Genomic DNA, 13,834 nt, shown 5'->3' with positions numbered 1-13,834 from the left:
GCGTGACGGGAGACGTGAACGAACAGCAGCTTTGCCGTGGGTGTGAACTCGGTCCTGTAATTATTAAGTCAAGAAACAGACTACATACGATGAGATGGAGTGTAGCAAAGATCTTTATTTAGGGGTTTCAATTTATATCTTTCTAGTCATGTACACCCTTAATCTATTACCTATTAGTTTCACCATTACCTCAATTTACCTATCTGAAATCAACTAAAAAGGAAATATCCTGTTACCACATCAACATAATCACTTTTGCAGTAAACACCTTTTTCTAAACACTGACTAATCTCTGGGCAGGTGTGTAAACAAAATCATAAAGAAGAAAGTAGCCAAAGGGGAACAGAGTTAATGGAAAAATATCTTCAAGCATTCATTCAAGTGTCTTCTCCTCAGGGCAGAGTAACTATAGACCTCTGACAACATGTTGTTAACATACGTCAACCCTCTGGCCCATATCTCTGAGGAAGGGCGGCATGCCCTTTAATCTCAGGCTTCACAGGGTGTACAGCTTCAGAGAAATGACTTAAGGAATTTACAACTCCAAGGAAGCCAACTCTGCGTGTAACCCAGGGGGGGTCCAAGTCCCTTAAGCCTCTGGAAGAAAAGCAAGTCATTTTAACTCACACTGAATTTACTTTGTGCGCTTGATGTAGGATATGTTTATTTCTAAATATTATCCTACAGGGTTCCAGTGGGTTCTTACTGTGGTGCTAACAGCTCTAGCCATGCTGTCCACAGGTTACACTCTATAGCCAAGTGTCACACGTGGGCAGTCAGGGCACACCTGTGTGAGGATGTGATGGGTTTATCAACTAGGAATACTTTCAGCTGCAGGTCACGGGGAACTCGGCTAACAGTGGCTCAGGCACAGTGGGAGTTTGTCCACTCTCACAGGGGTTCCATGATGAGTCTTAGCAGGGTTCCTTCAATGAGGTGACCTTAAAGGCAGAATAAAGGGGTGGCATTTATTCTTTCTATTCAGAAAGACAGAGCCTGCCTGGAATCTACTAGTGGATGTTCACATAAGCGCATTGTGTGAGCCAAGTGGCCAAGGGGAGGCCTCTGACAGCCAGAGTGGCCTGTTCAGCCTCACAATGGACGAGCCATGGGTTGTTGAAATGGCCTGTCAGGAGTGTCCCCACAGAAAGCTGCCCTTGCTCAAATGTGCACCCCAACTGCATTTCCATGAGGACAGAGCCAGGCCCACACTGTGCCCTGCTGTGCTCCTCACAGGGCTGGGGCTCTGTGCCTGCACAGGGAGAGAATTGTTGGCTGCACAAGACAGTATGTGCAGCAGCTGTGTTCTTCAGAGAAGGAGGGAGCCCACAGAGAGGGCACATCTGCCCAGGATCATGCAGTAAGTTGGGGCACAGAGTCCCAGCAGAAAGTTGTGGCTCTTTCTGCTGCTTCCCAAGGTGGGTTGGGAATAAGCTTGTGCCTTTTCAGGCTGGGATGGCCACACAGGGTGGCTGAGGTACCAACCAGTCTCCTCTGTCATGACACGCTTTGTTCACTTACCTCTGTGTGTTGCATGTTTGGTGCCTTCACACTTTTTGGGAAGCTCTGACCAAGCTCTTGGCCACTTGGCTCACACAATGATTTTGCCTCAGTTTCCTCATCTGGAGAATGAGGTTAATTTAAGCGCCTACCTCACAGCATAAGAATTAAATGAATATGTAAAAAGCATTTAGGACAGTGTCTGGTACATAATAAGCCCTCAATAAATGTTATTGTCATCAGCTGGCCCTCACCTATGGAGAGTATTCTCACCTGTGGGGAGCATTCTCACCTGTGAGGAGCATTCTCACCTGTGGGGAGTATTCTCACCTGTGGGGAGCATTCTCACCTGTGAGGAGCATTCTCACCTGTGGGGAACATTCTCTCCTGTGGGGAGCATTCTCACCAGTGAGGAGCATTCTCACCTGTGGGGAGCATTCTCACTAGTGAGGAGCATTCTCACCTATGGGGAGTATTCTCACCTGTGGGGAACATTCTCACCTATGAGGAGTATTCTCACCTGTGGGGAGCATCTCACCTGTGGGGAGCATCTCAACTGTGAGGAGCATTTTCTCCCGTGGGTAGCATTCCCACCAGTGAGGAGCATCTAGCCAATGGGAAGAATTCTCACCTGTGGGGAAGATCTCACCTATGGGGCGCATTCTCACTTATGGGGCACATTTTCACCTGTAGGATCATCTCACCTCGGAGCATTCTCACCTGTAGAATCATCTCACCATTCTCGTGCTGCACACTTCTCAGACAGACTTTAAACCCTGGTGCCGCCAGCACTCTCCCTCCCGCCATATCTCTGCTTTACCCTGATGGTTCTATTGCTATTCCACATGGCTGGGAACATTTCTGCAGGGACCCCAAATTGGTACTTTTCCAAATTCTGTGACCCAATACTCTGCTTTCCAGCACCTGCTGAGAAATCCCCAGGGAAGAATGTTGATTGCACCCCCACCATCACAGCCCCACCTCTAGGCCATTACTATGGTCAGTGGGCTGGAGTATTCTCATTGGCCCAGACCAGGACACACACTCAACCCTCAAGTGGGCCGTGGGGTGGGTGGGCCTGGGGGTTGGAGTCCCTCAAAGGAAGCTGGGTGCTGTTACTAGAAGACAGAAGGAAGACACAGGTCAGACAAAAAATAAATGTCTATCTCAGGAACTTCCCCTTCAAAGTGAAACTCCAAGAGATAAGAAGGCTGTAACATAGCACCATGTAAAGTGAAAGCAGGGGTCTGGGCCTCCAAGTCAGGGATTAGGAGTCTTTTTTTTTTTTTTTTTGTTTTTGGCCAAGGCTGGGTTTGAACCCACCACCTCCGGCATATGGGACCAACGCCCTACTCCTTGAGCCACAGGCGCCGCCCAGGATTGGGAGTCTTTTATGTTGTGAGGTGCTTTTCCTGAAAGTCAGAGAGCCTGCCTGGTGCATGTTGACAGTTCCCGTTGTTTAGGGTGGTCCCATCCAAAGAGATGGGCTCTTGCTTCTCACACAAGAATGTGCTGCTCACCCATCAGGAGACATAGGCAGAGGAATTGTATATTGTATTAGACTTCTTAGTTGCTAATGATTGAAACCACTCAAACTGCCTTATGCCAAAAGAAAAGGAAGGGCACTTATTTATCAACTAAAAATCCCAAGAGTAGGGCAGTGCCTGTGGCTCAAAGGAGTAGGGCGCTGGCCCCATATGCCAGAGGTGGCGGGTTCAAACCCAGTCCCAGCCAAAAACTGCAAAAAAAAAAAAATCCCAAGAATATATAGCTTCAGGCATAGTTGGATCAAGGCAGTCAGGTAGTGACAACTGGACTCTCCCCTTCTATATCTTACCTCTGCTTTCAGATCTGCTTCCCATGCAGTGACAAAATAGCATCCTTACCAGGGTTAGCTCCTATCCTCAAAATCACCCCCATAGAAAGATCTTCTCTTTCTCAGTTGTTCCAACAAAATCCTAAGGTTAACTCTGATTTTCCTAACCTGGGCGATGCCCATCCCTGAACCAATCACCATAATATGCTGACCAGGGTCATAGGAGTACTCTGGACCAATCGCTGCCACTCTAATTGACCAGACCTGGGTCACACACTCATCCTTGGCCCTGCCTGTGTCACGCTCCAAGGGGAGGCATTGACTCTTCAATGAACAACAGTCCCTGCTAGACTGTGATCTGCTTGTGGACAGTGGTGGCGCCATCACCACCAAGCTGGTGGAGGGTCTGGCCCAAGAAAGGCTGGTGATTTCTTCACGACTAGGCAGGTGCATGGATTGTCAGAAACATCTCTGAATTGGGGGACAGGGGCTCTGAGGGACAGAGGTGACTTGGAGAAAGCTAGAGCCACCCAAAGTCAGACACTCAGCAAGGGGCAAGACAGAGATTCTTCATTTCATCTCTTCATGATTTTCTGTCAGAAATAACAATGGGCTTGGCTTTTCTTTATTCTGCTGATTTCTTTTTCCTGGGCATGTGTATGAGGGAGGTGACTGTGAATGAGACAAGTCAGTCCCTGCCCTGTGGGTCAGCTCCAGTGGGGGAGGCGGCTGACCAGTGATAAACAGGTAAAGGGGAGGGAAGGGCAGCCAGGAAGGCCTTCCTGGAGCAGGCTGGAGAGTGGAGATTCAGCTCAGGCTGCTGTAGTAAGGACCACAGATCGGCTTAGATAACAGACATTATCATCTTACGGTTCTGGAGGTTCACATTCGGGTGTCACGGGGCTGGGTCTCTGTGGCCGCCCTCCTTGGCTGCAAAGGCCATCTTCTCCTGCCTCACAGGATCTTCCTTCTGGGCATGTCTGTTTCTGTATCTAAAAATCTCCCTTTTGACAGGTCCTGCGTCCAAATAAAGTCACATTCTGAGGAAGTGGGGGACATGATTCAGCCCCTCACAGGAGGCCTTTCTGAAGGGGGACATTGGAATTGAGGGGTATGTAGGGAAATGGAGCCAGTGATCTGTGTGATCTGGGGCAGGGTCTGCAAAACCCTGGAGGTGGGAGCAAACATGGCTTGTGTGCGCTGCCTGCAGAGGGACGGGCGAGAGAGTTGGAACCTGCCTTAGATGAGGATGGGCCCAGAGAGGGCACGCAGGCAGGAAGCCCTGGATACCCTCCCTCCAGTGTACCCTGAGTTCTGCCAAGCCTCACCCCACATGCCTCAGACCCACCTGCTCCTCTCTCCAGTGGTCCACTACCCCACCCAGCCCAGTGCCACCCCTGGACAGCCATCCTGGCCTCCTAACTGGTGTCCCAGCCTCACAGTGCCAGGGTGCATTTTCAACACCCAGGTGTCACCTTCCCTGCTCACAACCCTCCCATGGCCTCATTGCCATGCCTGTCACAGGCCTGAGTGACCCAGCCCCTCCCTGTCCTCCACTACAGCCTCCCTCCTGTTCCTTGAGCCCCCCTCCTCAGGCTCTTTGGACATAGGACCCCCTCTACTGCCCCCAAGCCTGCTCCTGACTAATCCACATCCATCCTTCAGGTCTGGCCACATCCACTTCACAGAGTAGATCCCTGCTTCCATCTGACCCTCTCCCTATCGACCCTCACAGCCTTTGCCATCATTAAGTTACTTTGTGATGACTGTGTTCAGGTCCACATCCCCTAGGGGAAGGTGGGCTTCGTGAGGTCAGGGCCATTCTGTTGCTAAGGACAGCAGCTGGCTCCATAATTCACCCATCAGGTGGACTAAGGAACCAAATCAGCCGCTGAGGCCAATGGGGCCTTGGAGGTCCCAGGGATGAGCATCCTCTTCTGCTCAGATACTCCTGTTACACCTGCCCCCGCCCCCCCAGCTCCATGCTCAGTAAAGACTGGTGGGTCCCCATGTAAAGGTTGGGATGAGAGAGGAGGAATCACAGAGAATCCCTGCAGAACGTCCCCCACCCCCATACCCCCCACTCTGCATGATTTATTTTCGGCTCTTCCTCCGTGACCCCCCCCCCAAGCTCTTCCTACTGTTGTTCTCTTGTTTTTACACACTGGTCTCCATTTCCTGCGAGGCTTCTTCACTCAGGAAACACCACGTAGCAAAGGAAGCCCCTGTGTGAGAACCTCCCAGACCTCCCAGGGTGGGTGCAGTATAGAGGCTGTGGGATGGCAATCAAAGCCCCTTGGCAGGCCTGGCCAGCTCCAGGGGACCTGTCTGTCCTCAGCTTCCTAAGCTTGCCAAGGCACTGAGCTCGGAAGATAGGAAGCAGAGAAACAAACCCCAGTGACATTTCCCATCTATTTCAGAAAGAGCTGAACCCAGGGAGTGTAATAGCCGTTAATATGTCCCCTTGGCTTTGATGTGACACCTTGAAGTGTCCCTTAGTTACAGGCTCAAGTTGTCTGCTCAGGCTGTGAAGGTATTTTGTAGATGTACTGAAGTTTGTAATTAGTTGACTTTAAGTGAGGGAGATTATTTGGGATGGCCTTAAGAGCAAGGCCAAGGTTCCTGTATAAAAGAGAAGAAATTCTGCCTGTGGACATTGCTTCAGCTCTGGAGAGCTGCAGCCGTATGATGAGTGCCAGCCTTCTGGGCACCTCAGGCTTACTTAGAAACAGCCAGCAACAGGGGAATCAGCCCCACAGCCACAAGAAACTGGATTCTGCCAACACCCAAATGAGCTTGGGAGCAGATTATCACTTGGAGCCTCCGGATCAGCCCCACAATCACAAAGGCCACTTCTTGTAAGAAAGCCCTGGAGACAGAGCCACAGCTATGGACGTGGATAGAGGTGACTGTCCCCCACTGGTCCTGCTTCTCTGGTTGTGCCCTGACTCACACAGGGCCTGAGGCAGGAGGGGCAGCTCTAATGCAGGAACCGAGGCCAGTGTCTCTAAGCACAAGACAACTGCCATGGCCTCAGACACCATTGCTATTCCTCCTTGGACTTCCTTTTTCCCAGAGGTCCTCCTGGTAGACTCCCCCCACCTCTCATTGGCCAGAATCACACCATATGCCTTGTCCTAAACCAATCTCTGGTAAAGGAAAGGAAGCAACCAAATCGCTGTGCAAGCAGATGGCCACTTGGTGCCTGGTGTAATCATGAAAGTTGCACTAACAGTGCAGATTATCTATGACTGTTTAGAAGGTTGTATTTGGTTTCTTTATTCTTTCTTTTCTTTCTTTTTTTTTATTTGAGACAGAGCCTCAAGCTGTCACCTTGGGTAGAGTGCTGTGGCATCACAGCTCACAGCAACCTCCAACTCTTGGGCTCAAGTGATTCTCCTGCCTCCATCTCCCAAGTAGCTGGGACTACAGATGCCTGCCACAACACTGGCTATTTTTTGGTTGCAACCATTGTTGTTTAGTGGGCCCAGGCTGAATTCAAACCCACCAGCTCAGGTGTATGTGTCCAGCGCCTTAGCCGCTTGAGCCACAGGCACGGAGCCTCTGGTTTCTTTCTTTCTTTTTTTTAAATATAAATCACTGTTTCTTATACCTTATTTTTATTTTATTTTTAACTTAATTTTATTAAATCATAACTTTATACATTTGCGGGATAAAATGTAATGATTTGATATACAATGTGAGATGCTTAAATCAAACTAATTAACATAACCATCACCTCACTTATTCTTTGTGGTAAGACATTTATAATATACACTTAGTTATACTGACTGTACCCTTGCATTGTGCACATTAGGTGAGATACCACCAAATACCCTCCCTCCACTTGCCCTCTCCCTCCCCTCCTCTCTCCCTCCTCTTCCCTCCTTCTTTCTGGACTATATTTGTGTTTTATCATTTGTATGAATGTTAAGTGATTATATATTGGTTTCATAATAGTATTGAGGGGCGGCGCCTGTGGCTCAGTGAGTGGGGCGCCGGCCCCATATGCGGAGGGTGGCGGGTTCAAACCCAGCCCCGGCCAAACTGCAACATAATAGTATTGAGTACATTGGATACTTTTTCCCCCATTCTTGAGATACCTTACTAAGAAGAATGTGTTCCAGCTCCATCCAGGTAAACATAAAAGATGTGAAGTCTCCATCTTTTTATGGCTGCATAGTATTCCATGGTGTACATATACCACAATTTGTTAATCCATTCATGGGTCAATGGCCATTTGGGCTGCTTCCATGACTTGGCAATTATGAATTGGACTGCAATAAACATTCTGGTACAAATGTCTTTGTTGTAAAATGATTTTTGTTCATCTGGGTAGATACCTAGTAATGGAATTGCAGGACCTAATGGTAGGTCAACTTTCACTTCCTTGAGAATCCTCCACACTTCTTTCCATAAAGGCTGTATTAGTTTGCAATCCCACCAACAGTGTAGAAGTGTTCCCTTCTCTCTATATCCACGCCAACATCTGTAGTTTTTAGATTTTGTGATGTGGGCTAATATTACTGGAGTTAAGTGATATCTCAAAGTGTTATGATTTGCATGTCTCTGATGATTAAAGATCATGAGCATCTTCTCATGTGTTTGTTAGCCATTTACCTGTCATCTTCAGAGAAATTTCTGTTCAAGTCTCTTGCCCACAAAGAAATGGGGTTGTTTGTTCTTTTCTTGTTGACTAAATTTGAGTTCTCTGTAGATTCTAGTTATCAGACCTTTGTTGGAATCAAAACCTGAAAAAATGTTCTCCCATCCTGAAGTCTGTTTGCTTTACTTGCAGGGCCCTTAGCTGTGCTGAAGCTTTTTAGCTTGATCAGATCCCAGTAATATATTTCTGGTGTTACTTCAATTGCCACAGCAGTACTCCCCATTAAATATTTTCCCAGGCCAATATCTTCAAGTGTTTTCCCTGCACTCTTCTGTAGTATTTTTAGTTTCTTGTCTTAAGTGTAAATCTTTTATACAGTGAGAATCAATTTTTGCTAGTGGTGAAAGGTGTGGGTCCAGTTTCATTCTTCTACAGGTCACCAGCCAGTTCACCCAGCGCCATTTGCTAAATAGGGAATCTTTTCCCCAGTGTATGTTTTTTTTCTTTGATAGGCTTATCAAAGATCAAATGACGATATGTGGCTGTGTTCATCTCTATGTTCTTTATTCTGTTCCATATATCTACATCTCTATTTTTGTGCCAGTACCATGCTGTTTTGATCACTATAGATTTGTAGTATAACCTGAAGTCTGGTAATGTGATGCCTCCTGATTTGTTTTTATTTCTAAGTAATATATTGGCTATTCGAGGTTTTTTTCTGATTCCATATAAAATGAAGTACTATTTTTTTCAAGTTCTTTAAAGTATGACATTCGTGCTTTAATATGGATTGCATTAAATCTGTAGACCACTTTGGGTAGTATGGACATTTTAACAATATTGATTCTGATGGTATGTTTTTCCATTTGTTAACATCTTCACCTATTTCTTTTCTCAGGGTTTCACAATTCTTATTATAGAGATCTTGAACGTCCTTTGTTAGATAAATTCCCAAGTATTTCATCTTCTTTGGCACTACTTTAAATGGAATAGAGTCCTTGATTATATTTTCAGCTTGACTATTGTTGGCATATATAAAAGCTACTGATTTGTAAGTATTGATTTTGTGTCCTGAGACAATGCTGTATTCCTTGATCACTTCTAAGAGCTTTGTAGTTGAGTCTCTGGAGTTTCCCAGATATAAAACCCAGGTATCTTGTCATCTGTGAAGAGTTAGAGTTTGACCTCTTCTGACCCCATTTGAATACCCTTTGTCCCCTTCTCTTGCTTGACTGTGATGGCTTCCATTACTATGTTGAATAGCAGTAGTGACAATGGGCATCCTTGTTTAGTTCCAGACTTGAGTATAAATGTTTTCCATTTTACTCCATTGAATATGATATTGGCTGTGGGTTTGCTGTAGATGGCCTTTATTAGTTTAAGAAATGTCCCATCTAAGCCTATTTTCTTAAGTGTTGTGATCATGAAAGCATCCTGGATATTATCAAAAGCTTTTTCTTCATCAATGATAGAATCGTATGGTCTTTGTTTTTTATTTTATTTATGTGGTGTATTATATTTATAGATTTATGTATGTTGAACCAACCTTGTATCCTTGGGATAAAACCAACTTGATCATGGTGTATAATTTCTTTAATGTGTCATTGAATTCTGTTTGCTAGGATCTTATTGAATATTATTGCATCAATATTCATTAATCATATTGGTCTGTAGTTTTCTTTCTTTGTTGGGTCCTTTCCTTATTTGGGGATCAAGGTGACATTTGCTTCATAGAATGTGTTGGGGAGGATTCCTTCTTTTTGTATGTTTTGGAAAAGGTTATGTAATATAGGTACTAGTTCCTCTTTGAAGGTTTGGTTGAATTCTGATGTGAAGCTGTCTGGTTCCAGACTTTTCTTTTTTGGGGAGATTTTATATAGTAGCTGCTATTTCAGTGCTTGATATAGGTCTATTCAAAATTTCTAATTCTTTCTGGTTGAGTCTAGGAAGGTGGCATGCTTCCAGGTATTGGTCCATTTCCTCCAGATTTTCGTATTTCTGAGAATAGAGTTTTTTGTAGTAATCGTTGAGGATTTTTTTGAATTTATGTTATATCTGTTGTTATTTATCCTTTATTTTTTCTAATTGATGTTATTAGAGATTTTACTATTCTGTTTCTGGTTAGGCTAGCCAAAGGTTTATAAATTTTATTAATCTTTTCAAAGAACCAACTTTTTGTTTCGTTGATCTTCTGAATGATTCTTTTGTTTTCAATTTCATTTAATTCTGCTCTAATTTTGGTTATTTTTTTTTTCTTCTGCTGGGTTTGGGGTTGGATTGTTCTTCCTTTTCCAGCTTAAGATGACCCATTAGGTTGTTGACTTCCTCTGTTTTCTTGATGAAGGCTTCTAATGCTAGAAATTTCCCTCTTAGGACTGCCTTTGCAATATCCCACAGGTTTTGATAATTTCTGTCTTCACTTTGTTCCAAAAATTTGATGATTTCCTTCTTCATCTTGTCTTTGACACAGGTATCATTCAGCCTAAGGTTATTTAGTTTCCATGAATTTGTTTGAGTATGAAGATTTCTATTGCTATTCAGTTCAACTTTTATTCTGTGATGTTCTGAGAAGATACAAGGAATAATTTCTTTTTTTTTCTTTTCAAGGAATAATATCTATTCTTTTAAATATGTTGAGGTTAGACTTGTGTCCTAAGATATGATCAATTTTGGAGGATGGTCAGGGGGGCTGATGAGAAAAATATATATTCAATTTTATTAGGATGAAATGTTCTGTAGATGTCTGTTAAGTCCTTTTGTTCTAGGGTCAAGTTTAAGTCCATTATTTCTTTCTTTAGTTTCTTCTTGGAAGATCTATCCAGAATTGACAAAGGTATGTTAAAATCTCCAACTATTATAGTGAAGGAAGATATCAAATTGTTCGTATCCATTAGGGTTTGCTTTATAAATTGAGAAGCATTCAGGTAGGGCACATAAATGTTAATTATTGAAATCTCTTCATGTTGAGTGTTTCCCTTGACAAATATGTAGTGTCCATCCTTATCTTTGTTGGTTTAAATACTATTGTATCTACAAATAAAATTGCATCCCCTGCTTTTTTTCTGATTGCCATTTGCCTGTATTATAGATGTCCATCTCTTCACCCTGAGTCTTTTTTTATCCTTTAAGGTAAGGTGAGTCTCTTGTAGGCAACAGATACCTGACTTGAGTTTTGTATCCAGTCAGCCAACCTGTGCCTCTTTAGAAGACAATTTAAACCATTCACATTAATTAAGAGAATTGATAGGGATGGTAGTATTTTAGCTGTCATGTTTTTCAAAGGTCTAGTGCATATCTTTAATCTTTTCACCCTTGTGGAAGTTATGTTTTGTTCAATAAATTCTGGATGAGTTTACTTTGATGGTAGACTATTATGCTGGTCATTATGGAAAATGAGTCTGAGTATTTTCTGGAGAGCTGGTTTAGTTATGGCAAATTTCCTCAATACATGTATGTCAGTAAAGTATTTGATTTCTGTATCACAAATGAAACTCAGTTTAGCTGGATACAGGATCCTGGGATGAAAGTTGTTTTGTTTTAGAAGATTGAAGGTTGTTGACCATCCTCTTCTGGCTTAAAAAGTTTGGACTGAAAGATCTGTAGTCATTCTTTTATTTATTTATTTATTTTTGACACAGAGTCTCAAGCTGTCACCCTAGTAGAGTGCCATGGCATCATAGCTCACAGCAACCTCAAACTCTTGGGCTGAAACAATTCTCTTGCCTCAGCCTCCCAAGTAGCTGGTGCTACAGGTACCCACCACAAGCCTAGCTATTTTTTTTGTTGCAGTTGTTATTGTTTTAGTTGTCCTGGGCCAGGTGTGAACCCACCAGCCTCAGTGTATGTGGCCAGCACCCTACCCATTGAGATACGGGTGCCACCCTGTAGTCATTCTAATATTTCTTCCTTTTGTAGCTAATGCTTTTCTTATGTCTGGCTGCTTGCAGGATTTTCTTCTTCATATTAACTTTGGCAAAGTTGGCCATTTTGCCAGAGCCTGCAACTGAGTGGGAGTGAAGTCGAGCAGCCATTGTTGCCGACTCTTTTCTCTTCCCTATGGTCCAATCAGCAGGTTGATTAGGCCATCAGCCCTCACACCAAGACTCAGCTCTTATTTAGTTCTGGGGGAGCACCTGGCTGACATAAGTGATGTAGAGAACAACTTTGAAGGCAAAACTGAAAAGAACTTGAGGAAAGGAAGTATAATTGTCTAAATTCTATTATAAGTAACCCAAGGTGAAACTCAGTGATAGAACATGTTTGGCCTCAGTTTGTATACAACAGAGAGAGATCTTTGTGAAGCATTTTCTTAATATGGACCATTGAGTGGTGTCAGTGTGGTTTATGATCAGTGAACTGGATGATCTCGAGGATTTGCTTTTGTGTACTTTGAGAAACTAGCGATTCAAAAGAGGCTATGGAAAGGGTAAATGGAATGGAGCTGGATGGCATAAGAATTCATGTGGATTATTCTATCACTAAGAGAGTGAATACACCTACACCTGGCGTCTACATGGGCAGACCAAGTCATAGTGGTGGCAGTGGTGATGGTGGAGATGGCGGCAGCATTAGAGGTGGTGGCAGACATTGGGATTCTTACTATGACAGACGACATAATCATGAGTATGAGAGATATGAAGACTATGATTACCAGTGCAGAAGAAGATCATTTTCTCCTGACTATAGGAAATACAGATCACAATCAAGATCTCATTCCTACAGTCCAAGGTGCTATTGACAATGGAATGGTTGCAGTTAAGAACATTTTTTTCTCTGTATTTTCTTTTTTGTCTTTTTTCGTGTAATTCTGGATTTTCCTATGCTTTCAATACTTCCTATTCCTTAAAAAGAGCCCTTAAAAAAATCTTTGGTTTATTTATCATCTATACTTTCACTTGTGTTGCTATTTTCCACCCTTTTTATTATACTCTTAAAGATATAATTGTTGTCATTTTGAGTAGTTAAACATCTTGAGTAAAAAAGGAATCCCAATGTCAAAAAAAAAATTACTTTGGGAAAGTTAATTACCATGTGTCTAGGAGATGCTTTATTTGGATTGCGTCTTGCTGGGGTTCTGAAACTATCTACTATCTGAATATCTGTATCTCTTGTAATGCTTGGGAAATTCTCCATAATATCTTGGAGTAGAGCATCTGTGCCTTTACGACTATCCTCTCCTCCTTCAAGAAGTCCTATAAGTTGGATGTTTGATTTTGGAATGATCCCACAACTCTCTCAGGGAATGTTCTGTTCTTGTTTTCCATTTTTCTGCCTCTTTAATGCTTCAGATCATTCAAAAGTCTTATCTTCAGTTTCTGAGATATTTTCTTCTGCCTGGACAACTGAGGGATTCTACTGTATTTTGAAGTTCCTCGAATACTTTTTCACCTCCTTGATATCTGCTATATCTTTTCTCATTATGTCCATATCCTTGGTGACTTTGTCTTTGAATTCATTAATTTCTTGAGACAACTTTTGAACTACTCTTTGGATTTCTATTTCCGTCTTTTTCTCCATTCTATTCATCTCATTTGCCATCCATATTCTGAATTCTATTTCCAACAATTCAGCCATTGGTCTATGAATGGTATTTTCTGTTGTATCTCCTTTGTCATTCCTTGGGGGAGTTGATCTACTCTGATTATTCATGTTGCCAGAGTTCTTCCGCTGGTTCTTCCCCATGAGTATTTTCTGTAATTTGACAATTAAAACTGATAGGGTGAGATTGGATTGGAGGCCCCAGGAAGTGGAGTTAACCAGCCCTTTACCAATGAGCTAGGGCTTGTGGTTGTGGCTTTTCCTCTACAACCTTACAAAGATCCCTTTCAGAGCTGCAGCCAGAGACTCTAAGGACCTATTTGGTGAAATAGCGCAAGCTGGCTCTGTCTTGAGGTCAGCCAGCCTCTACCCTA

General features: G+C 43.5%; 1 protein-coding gene and 1 pseudogene across 2 annotated transcripts in view; both read left to right on the top strand.

Moving 5' to 3' along the window:
- Positions 1-13,834, top strand: part of EFCC1 (EF-hand and coiled-coil domain containing 1) — a 52,053-nt gene that overhangs the window by 14,241 nt on the left and 23,978 nt on the right. The gene's annotated exons all lie outside the window — the stretch shown is intronic.
- Positions 12,179-12,660, top strand: LOC128591453 (transformer-2 protein homolog alpha-like; annotated as a pseudogene).

The sequence above is a fragment of the Nycticebus coucang genome, chromosome 8 (assembly GCF_027406575.1).
Source record: "Nycticebus coucang isolate mNycCou1 chromosome 8, mNycCou1.pri, whole genome shotgun sequence".
Lineage (NCBI taxonomy): Eukaryota > Metazoa > Chordata > Mammalia > Primates > Lorisidae > Nycticebus > Nycticebus coucang.
This window is presented reverse-complemented; position numbering and strand designations above follow the sequence as displayed.